Here is a 10,762-nt window from a genome sequence, read left to right on the forward strand (position 1 = left end):
TATGAGCAAATACAGTGAGCGGGTAGCGTATTAGCATTCAAATCGTTTTATATATAAACATATACGAGTATATATCATACATATGTATGTTTGTAGATGAGAAGTAAGTCGCTGTATACCGCTGCAGCGAGTCATTCACCTCACTGTCAGCACCTCAGCGATGTATAGTGGATGGAATATTGAAGGGATCAGGGTTGGAACAAAACTCCGGGAGAGACTTCAACTTAAAAGAGTTCTAGATTAGGCTTAAAAGATATCTTTAAGGAAATATCAGAGCTAATGACTCAAATATGTAAATAGTTTGAGCTAAGCCGAAATAATTGTTCGATTCGTCACTTTTAGGGTTTTAGCGAGTCGAATACAGTTGTGGTCTCTAGTGTAAGACACCAAAAGAATTCAATTATACGAAAAATATTCTAAAGCATGAATCCCGTTTAATATATTCCCGAGAACTTTTTTCCATTTTTAACACTTCATTAAAATCCTACCCCAATATGCCGCCAATATGTTGCATGCCCTAGGGCAGGCGTTAAAGCAGTGAGTGCAATGTAGCACAATTCGACCGACGTCAGCAAGCATTTTCTTTGCACTTTAATTTTCTTCGCAGACATAGAGACACACACATAAACCCATGGCGTAGAAGTAGTAAGAAATCAAAAAGAAAATCCCCCACAATGCAAGTGAGTGCCATTAGCGGAAGTGCAATGCCGCCTGCCTGCGGTTTTCGAAAGCGGGGCATGGCACGTAGGAGGACACAAGAAACCATACAACTCGTTTAAGTTTACTAGCTAGTCAGACTAAAAGTGACTGACTCACTAGCTGCTGTTGCAGCTAGAGGCATCAGTTGTTGGTATATACATATCTATATATATGTATGTGTGTAGTGTAGCAATAATTATGGTAATGGCCACAAAATGCGGCTAAGCTGCCTTGCACGAGTCTAAACAATTGTTGTTGCAAGCAACATGCGGTGTCAAAGTGCAACGTCACAATAGCTTAAATAGCTGAAGATTGTTGCATTCTTGTCAAACTATTTTTTTATCGTTTACTTATTTATTTCGTTTTCGTTTTTGTTTTATCTTTTGTTTTTTGTGTGGTTTGACCTGGAAGAAAGCGTTTCAGTGGGCAGTAGATGAACACTAAACGGCAAAAAGCTTAAAGATTGTTAAAAAATAATATAAAATATATGTTTAAAACAAGTTAGTACAAATTACAAAAAGATTACTAAGATGTGTCATGAGCAGTGTGGAGAATGATTAGTTTTTAAATTAAATGTTCTTTATTTTTGAATTTTAATCTAATTATAATATATACTGTTGACAAATTCAGCTTATGAATCCAAGTAATTCGTTATAGATAACAGCAATGTTTACCAATACAATTACAAAGTAATACAATTACTGGATTTAATTACATTTATGGAGATTTACTACATTTTAATCAAATTATAATGTATACTGTTGACAAATTCAGCTTCTAAATCCAAGTAATTCGTTATAGATTACATTAATGATTACCATTACAATTACAAAGTAATACGATTACTGGATTTAATTACTTTTATGGAGATTTACTACATTTCCGATATAGGCATTGGGAATTACATACTGAAATCAAACACACCAAAGTGATATTAGTAAATGTACTTGAAACTACTTAGAAAGTAATGATTACCTGGCTATAAATTTGTAATAACTGTGAAAAAAATCAGAATAGATGTTTTGTTTTAGCAAAATGAAGCCATAATTGAACTCAATTTATATCTAAAACTAGGTACGTAGTGAAGTTAAGTACAAGTGATAATAAATTCAACTCTGGATAAGCTATAACCTATAATTTAGATAGATTTCTTAACATTTTTTTTTATAAAAAAAGAAGATGTGAAGACTATATCTAATAATATACAAAGAGAATTCTTCACATTAGAAACAATTTGATAAATAAGTTAATCTGTATGTTATAGAAACGAATCCTATTAATTTGGATGTGCCAACAGAACACCGATGATTACTTCTTTAGGATAGACAAACTGTTAGCTGTTAACTTATTAGTTTTACAATTTTTATAACATTTCAATTAAACAAACCTTCTGCAGTATAATACACCAGAAAACCCCCACAAGTTCCAACCGCTATTGATAATCATACACTTTAATAAGCTGAAAGAAATTCTCGGCAAAACCCAAACTTAAAAAGCCCGCCATTCACTGAAATGTAATGACTTATTCAATATTTTTTTTCAAACACAATATGTACCGTGATGTAACACAATTACTAGACAGAAACTTATAGATAGTCTTCAATAAGAAATATAGTCTAAGTTTCCGTGAATAAATAAGAAAAAAACTTAAAGATTTCAGTGATTCTGTACTAAGTTACTTCTATAAGATAGGTTAATAAATTATAAATACGGAGTTGAAATGAGATGAGGTCATCTGGAAAAGTAATACATCACTACCCAGATATATTATTTTGTGGAGAAAAAAACGTAACAACTTGATAACAAGAAGGAGTAGGTAGGGAGTAACCACAGAACTGAGATTAAATACTTTTTTTTAATAATTCTGGTACTAATGGAAACACAACAACCAGAGTCGAAGCAAAGCCATCAATATAGTGAAGGAAGTGGCATTAATATATATAAAATATTCCCAAAAAAAATGTGATTTTTTAACTTCTGTCTAAATACTTTTTTGTTCGAAATATATATTCTCATTCTGACATTATTAGAATCATGACAACTAGTGTTGAAGCAAATATTTCAAAACAATGAAATAGTATTAATAATAATTTATATATTTAAAACATTTCCAAAAGAAAATTTATATTTCAAGTCTTGTCCGAAAACTTGCTTTATCTTCATCGTTTTTATTCCAAAAATATATGTATTCTCAAAACACTTACCTAAAAACACGAAACTTCGCGAAAATTCACGACTTTTTATACAAACAAACAACCAAATTCACACTAATTTCAGCAAATAATTTAAATATTTATGAGAAACACCTCTGCCGTATTGTGCAGTAAAGATGAGTTAAACTGTTCTTTTATTATACACAAACAAATCAAACACAGGCATAAATATGCAAAGACACGCACTAGTGAAAATAAACACTTTTGTCGACACTTTGTTGAGGAAGAAACTTTTTGGTGGATAATTTTTTCGCACACTAATTAGAAGCAGCAGCTGTGGCTGTCTAGTTTTTCACCAACAACAACAAGCACTAGTCATACAGAAATGCTTTACTTTAAATATTTTTAATTTTCAATACTTTTCCAACAACCAAACTCATCTTTGCAACATATTCAACACACTTTTTTAAACCCAATAGATTTTAAATTTTATCTCAAACATTTTAACGAATTGGTTTGAAAAACAAAAAATCGAAATCTTTTCAAAAACGCACCGTATCTCCGACCTTTGAGCACCGTGCTGTCCGGCGTTTTGTACGTATCTGTAACAGCTGGATGCAGCCGTCGAGTTGCTTAGTAGCCAGTGGATGCTGAATGCTGAACTACTGCTGCTAAGATCAGCACCAACGATGGAGATCAACAGCCAGTGTCGCTCTCACGCGCTCAACAGCAACAACAGAGCGACAAGTGGTGGTGAATGAAAATCACTTGAACGCTGTTGGTATGCTGTGCGCTCTTCCGGCAAAGATCGCTTCTCTTCAACAGCGTACCAGCTGCTCTTTATTCACTGCTATGAAGAAGCGGTAGGATCTTTGTGGATTTCCGCAGGATATTGTCACGGCTTCCCTGTCTTCCACAACACCTTATATAATATCACACTTGTTTTCCGTGTTTCTTGTGCTCGAAAGGGTGACAACTTTCTGACACCACGGCTACCGACTTACAATTGACCAATTTACCGCTACTGTTGTACGATTTTATAACGGTTTGTGGCTATTTTGGTGGGAGAATTGTATCCTAATATGAATAAGTAGGTGTGTGTGTGTGTCGCTACTGATAGCGATTAATAGAGCGATTAGCTAAGGCAAATTAGTGGTGTAACATAATGCTTCTATATACATAGTACTATATTGTTCAGTTCGTACGCACCAGTAGCTGCTGCAACAACAAACAAATATGCTAAAATCAACAAGTGGCAAAGTATGAGGAGGGGAGCATCGCGCGGCGGCATTTTTATTATAGTAAAAGAATAAAATTGCAAAAACAAAAATAATAAGAAAAATCAATTAATATCGCTAATTAGACTCATAAAGATTGGCACGCATACTTTCATGTTCATTTCAAATTAAAACAACAAAGGCTACTAGTATAATTAACGTAAGATATTGAAAAATAGTAAAAAATTCTAAATTTGCGAAAATGTATGTATGTATGTGTGTGCTTGGTATAACATTTTTGAGTACACAAAACCGAAATATATTCGTAAAATTATTGCAACTTGCCGATGATAAGCGTATCGCCTTTTGACGAATGACTTCATGACTTCTTATATAGTAAGTGGATTTTTATGGTAGCCGGAGAAAACAAATTCCTTTCAACTACCAAACAGTTAAACTCATATAAATAACGGGTTTCTCCATACGTTTTATACCATTTAGGCTAAGCACTATACTATTTTTTGCCAAATGAGGAGATCTTTAAATATATAAACAAACTCAAAATGGCGAATCAGTTTTTGAATAAGATTTTTCATAACTAAAATATGCTCGTGAATTTGCTGGCCTATGCTCGAATTCCATTAGTATATTTTGACAAAAAAGCAAAACATACAACTGTTATTTTTTGCCAAATGAGGAGATCTTTAAATATATAAACAAACTCAAAATGGCGAATCAGTTTTTGAATAAGATTTTTCATAACTAAAATATGCTCGTGAATTTGCTGGCCTATGCTCGAATTCCATTAGTATATTTTGACAAAAAAGCAAAACATACAACTGTTAATAAACCAAAATGTGTTCCAAGCGAGAGGGCTAAACTGAAAACTATGAGAAAACTTTTTGAATAAAATTTTGTAAAACTGTCCATTAAAGCTAATGGTTTAATAATTTTACCAGATTTTACCAGCAATATATTTTTTGAATAAAATTTCAAACCTCTTTCTGAATGAGAACTGTCACGTTTATTCACTTCCCTAGCATCAGAGCTTTTCTTAATGGAAAGCTTTTTGTTAAACTCTGGTATAAATGCTTATTATACAACTTTCCACTTCAACTTTCTATGAATAAATATAATATATTTTTTTAAATTTTCACATACATATGTATATATTTTTATTTAATTTTTTACTGAGTTTCTAAAATTGTATTATATTATTTCTATTTATATATACAGAAACACCCTTTAAACATAAAATATCTTAACAATTGAACTGAATATAGAAATATTTGTATTTTCTAACAGGTGGCAATTATAAAGTTTGAAGAGTCGAGCCAAAAATAAATATATTTAGAGAATACTGCATTTTTTGGATTTTTCTTCCGTCCAACCGATAGATTAGTCACACTGTCAACACATTAGGCGTATGTTATTCAGTAAAGCATAATCTATATTTTTATTAAATTTTAGTTTTCTTACTCTTTTGCGCACATTTTCACCCTTTTCCAAATCAAGAAATGCTCTTAAAGCTCTCTTTCCCTAATCTCTTAGCTCTCTAAGAAACATTAAGAATTTTAATCACCCTACTATAACTATCGATGGAGGATGGGATCATGTGTAGAAGTTCAAGTAAGTGAGAAAAGTTTTTGATTGTCATTCACTTGGGAGTGGCCGATTCTTCTCCACATGATTCAAGTAGATCACGACTTCCGGTTTTAGACCAAGTATCCTCTGGGTAGCTAACAAACATCCGTTTGAAGGCGAGCTAAAGTGAGAAGGCGAACCCGCTCCTGCGGTTGTGCGTAGGGTTTGGGACCCACCACATAAAAACGAAGTACCAATGAAAAATCGAAAAAATAACTATACTACATGTTAAAAAAAACGTGAATTTTTATACTCTCGCAACAAATGTTGCTAAAGAGAGTATTATAGTTTTGTTCACATAACGGTTATTTGTAACACCCAAAACTAAACGAGCTAGATATAGGGTTATATATACCAAAGTGATCAGGGTGAAGAGTGGAGTTCAAATCCGAATGTCTGTCTGTCCGTCCGTCCGTCCGTCCGTCCGTCCGCCTGTGCAAGCTGTAACTTGAGTAAAAATTAAGATATCTTGATGAAACTTGGCACACTTATTCCTTAGCACCATAGGAAGGTTGCTTTCGAAAATGAGCAAAATCGGACCACTGCCACGCCCACAAAATGGCGAAAACCGAAAACACATAAAGTGCCATAACTAAGCCATAAATAAAGCTATGGAAATAAAATTTGGTATGAAGGATCGCACTATGAAGTTGCATATTTGGATGTAATTTTTTTGGGGAAGTGGGCGTGGCCCCGCCCCCTACTAAGTTTTTTGTACATATCTCGCAAACCAATAGAGCTATATAAACCAAACTTTCTGCAGTCGTTTTTTTTAGCCACTTCCTAATACAGTCCAAAAATGAAAGAAATCGGATAATAACCACGCCCACCTCCCATACAAAAGTTAGGTTGAAAATTATTAAAAGTGGGTTAACTCACTAACGAAAAACGTCAGAAACACTAAATTTCACATAAGCAATGGCAGATAGAAGCTGCACTCAGATTTTTTTACAAAATGGAAAAAGGGGTGTGGCGTCGCCCACTTATGGGTCAAAAACTATATCTCAAGAACTACTCGACCGATTTCAATGAAACTTGGTTTGTAATAGTTTCCTTACATCCCAATGATATGTTGTGAAAATAGGCCAAATCGGTTCACAACCACGTCTAATTCCTATATACCAGAACTTTGAAGACGATCTGAATCGTTTACTTTACAATAGATAAAGTAAGTACTAGTGAAGATATCGGTGCAGAACTTTGCACAAATACTATGTTAATAGTGTGGCAGCCCCATTCTAAAAATCGCCGAAATCGGACCATAGGTTTTCAAGGCCCCATGTATCGAACATGAGGACCTCGGTGCTTCTATCCTAATATTAGGGTTTCCAACTTTCAATGGACTTTATACAATATATATGATGAATATGTGGGTCAAATTGTGTATTATATAATATAAATAAAGTTAAATAAATAAATTGCGAGAGTATAAAATGTTCGGTTACACCCGAACTTAGCCCTTCCTTACTTGTTAAATTTCCAATTGTCCAAACGTTCAATTGTCAAAATTCTTAATATATATTGATATTCTTGCCCCTGAAGTACGATAAATTCAAAACCAAACCGGTCAATAACCCGCCTACATATTCGCCCGACGTGACTCCGTGTGACTTTTCCCTATTTCCAAAAATAAAGAGAACCTTAAAGGTCCGTCGGTTTACAAGCATACGAGAAATCGCGGAAAAGCCAAAGGCTATTCCAAAAATCGAAATTGAGAACGCTGACATAAATTTAATAATATCAAATGTGGACTATTTTGAAGTAAAAATGTAATGTAGACGTATCAATAAATATTTATTTTAAAAAGGGAAAATTCCAGTTATTTTTTGACTTATCTTAAATAAAATATTTAATAACATTTTTTATTTAAACACCATATAATCATATTAATAGAGGGTTGAAATGTTTATCTAATATCAAAATATTGAAGGCATGTTTTTTATTCTAACAAGAGTTTTAAAACATTTAAAGTTATAAACGACATTTATGTATCAATCAACCCTCGTAATAATACAAATTAAAATAAATAAACACTTTTTGACTTTTATTCTCTCTCAACAAAGTTGCTAATGAGAGTATTATAGGTTTTGTTCACATAACGTTTGTTTGTAACACCTAAAACTATACGAGTTAGATATAGGGTTATATGTACCAAAGTGATCAGAGTGACAAGTAGATTTGAAATCCGGATGTTTTTTCGTCCGTCTGTGCAAGCGATAACTTGAGTAAAAATTGACATATCTTAATGAAACTTGATACGCATATTCCTTGGCACCATGAGACGGTTGGTATTGAAACCGGACCAATTCCACGCCCACAAAATGCCGAAAACCGAAAATATATAAAGTGCCATAAATAAAGCTATTAAAGTCAAATTTTGCACAAGGGATGGTACTAGGAAGGGGCATATTTGGCGGTAATTTTTTGGGGAAAGTGGGCGTGGCCCCACCCCAAATAGGTTTTTTGTATATATCTCGCAAACTAATGAAGCTATATAAACCAAACTTTCTGCAGTCGATTCTCTTACGTACCCCATCACACACCTTGAAAATAGTTGAAATCAGATAATAACCACGCTCACCTCCCATACAAAGGGTTGGTTGAAAATTACTAAAAGTGAGTTAACTCACTAACGTAAGACATCAGAAACACTAAATTTTACAGAAGAAATAGCAGAAGGGAGCTGCAGTCAGAGTTTTTTTTTTAAATGGAAAATGGGCGTGGCATCGCCTACTTATGGGTCAAAACCCCTATCTCAGGAACTACTCGACCGATTTCAATGAAATTCAGTACATAATATTTTCTTGACACCCCCATGACAAGTGTGGAAAATGGATGAAATCGTGCGCAACAACGACAACTTCCCATATAACTAAATTTTGAATTCCATCTGATTCCTTCACTTTATAAGATATACATTAGGAACCAATGAAGATAGCGAAATAAAAGTTTACACAAATACTGTGTAAGATCCGTTGCATCACTTGTGAAAAATTTGTCGAAATCGGACTATAACTTTTCAATGCCCCAGATACCGAATATGAAAAACTCAGTGCCTTAAGGTAATTTTTCACCGAAAATATCGGTAAATCTCTCAGATATCTTAATTTAATTCATCTTTTTCTTCTAATAGTGTGTCTCTGTACCAGAAATGGTTAAAATCGGGTCATAACTTCCCCTTGCTCCCATTACGTATTATAGGATTTTCAAATTACGATGACCTTAATAGCTTATAAATCGGTTAATATGTGAAATATCTTAGCCAAATTAAGTGAGCATATAATCTTGGATATAATATATGTTGATGGTGGAAATGAGTGAAATCGGTTCTGGAAGTATCTTAGCCTATTTACTATATATGAGGATTTTCGTTATTCTGTTGGACTTTATGCCGAATATATGGGTTAAATTATGTGGTAGCTTAAAAAAATATACCATTAAATTGCGAGAGTATTAAATTTTCGGTTGCAACCCAACATAGCCTTTCTTTACTTGTTAACATTTTTTGTTTTGCTAATAAATTTTGAATGTCCTTTTGGTACAACATTTTAAATAAAATTTTTCCATTTATTAAAAAATATAAAATAATTATAATCCGCCGTATTTTTAAAAGGCTTGTAATTTGAATTTATGTATATACTCCAATTTATCTAATATTATTTCATACGCGCAATGGCCAATGATTACGTGAGTTATAAGCAAATTAAAAAATGTGTAACTAAATGCATTCAACCGCAACGAACAATTAACTGTTTATTTCAATTTACAAACAAAATAAAACATAACTTAATGTCACTTCGCAAATAACTACTAAGTGAGGAACAGTGTGTAATTTTGAAAAACAAATTGACTTCAAAAATATAATATTTTATTCCTTAGTATAAAATAAGGAATAAGAAAAATTTATTTAAAAATTTGCGATTGTCTCAACTTAGAATCTTCGATCTTGATATATGAAAATTTACCTTATTCTCAACAGCATTTAAGTTAGTCTAATTATCTGTTGAGAATAAGGTAAATTTTCATATATTGAACTAAATTTTTTGGATAGCTCAGATTTTTATAATAACGAAGAAGTTAGTTCCTTTCCAATTATATCTGAATAAAGATATTATAAAAGTTGAAATTACTAATTCTCTGAATAATGGTTTCTATATTAATATGAATTATAACTCTGTTACTTGCATAGTTTTTCTTTTCATGGCATGGCCAAGCTCATAAGTTGTTTTTTCGCTACTCCACTATAGACAGTCGTTTCTTCAAATTAAAACTCTGCAATGCATTTTTTAGGTTCTACTCAAAAATTTACTTCCAAGCAACTAGAAGACTAACTGAACCTGATCGAAAAACCGTCAATGGAATCAAACTATATAAACAAGTATTAATTATTTTTCTATTAAACTAACTTTATTTCCGGTATTTACTCAAAAACAGACCACTGTGCGACATTTAATTTCACAGTAACTTACAAAGCCGCTATTTGATGTGCAGTGAACATTGAAATTTGATTGCACAAACAAATACACCAAATCGAAAGTTTTCGAAATAAATGTCAAAAATAAACAACAACAAATGGCGATTTAAACAAAAGCCAACCAACGATGATGCAACAAATCACTGAACACTATAGTGTGGGTGGCAAAAGAGTTGGTGGCGGCAAGTGAATCCGCAATTTTTCCAACAATCTAAAAACAACAATTAAAATTAATTTACAACAAAAGGAAAATAAATATTTAGAAAAAAAGCAGAAAAAAGCGGAAAAATCAACGCGAAATTAATGAAAAGAATCTAAACAAGTGCAACGTAAACATTTGAGGAGTGGCTGACTGGCTGGCTCAATTTACACGCGTACGAATAGAATAGCAGTGAATACAATTGTCGCACGTTCACCGTAATGAGCGACCCCTAATTGTGGATCTTCTTCAACGTTAGCGTTGAGTGTATGAAGATGTGTGCACAGAGCGAATTGTGGCGTTGATGAGTGAAGAAGCGGCTTTCCAGCAGTCAACAGCTTCACATGGTCAGTGCAAAAACGCGCATTCCAACGGC

General features: G+C 33.1%; 1 protein-coding gene across 2 annotated transcripts in view; it reads right to left on the reverse strand.

The window, feature by feature from the left end:
* Nucleotides 1–3,834, reverse strand: part of LOC105217144 (endoplasmic reticulum metallopeptidase 1) — a 24,073-nt gene extending 20,239 nt beyond the window's left edge. The window contains exon 1 of one of the 2 annotated variants that reach the window (XM_011192005.3): nt 3,407–3,834. The gene's annotated coding sequence lies outside the window, so the exon portion shown is untranslated. Of the gene's footprint in view, nt 1–2,903 lie in introns of both variants that reach the window. The other variant, XM_011192004.3, reaches the window with a different exon arrangement.
* Nucleotides 3,835–10,762: the final 6,928 nt, after the last annotated feature.

The sequence above is a fragment of the Zeugodacus cucurbitae genome, chromosome 6, assembly GCF_028554725.1.
Source record: "Zeugodacus cucurbitae isolate PBARC_wt_2022May chromosome 6, idZeuCucr1.2, whole genome shotgun sequence".
In the NCBI taxonomy this organism is placed as follows: domain Eukaryota; kingdom Metazoa; phylum Arthropoda; class Insecta; order Diptera; family Tephritidae; genus Zeugodacus; species Zeugodacus cucurbitae.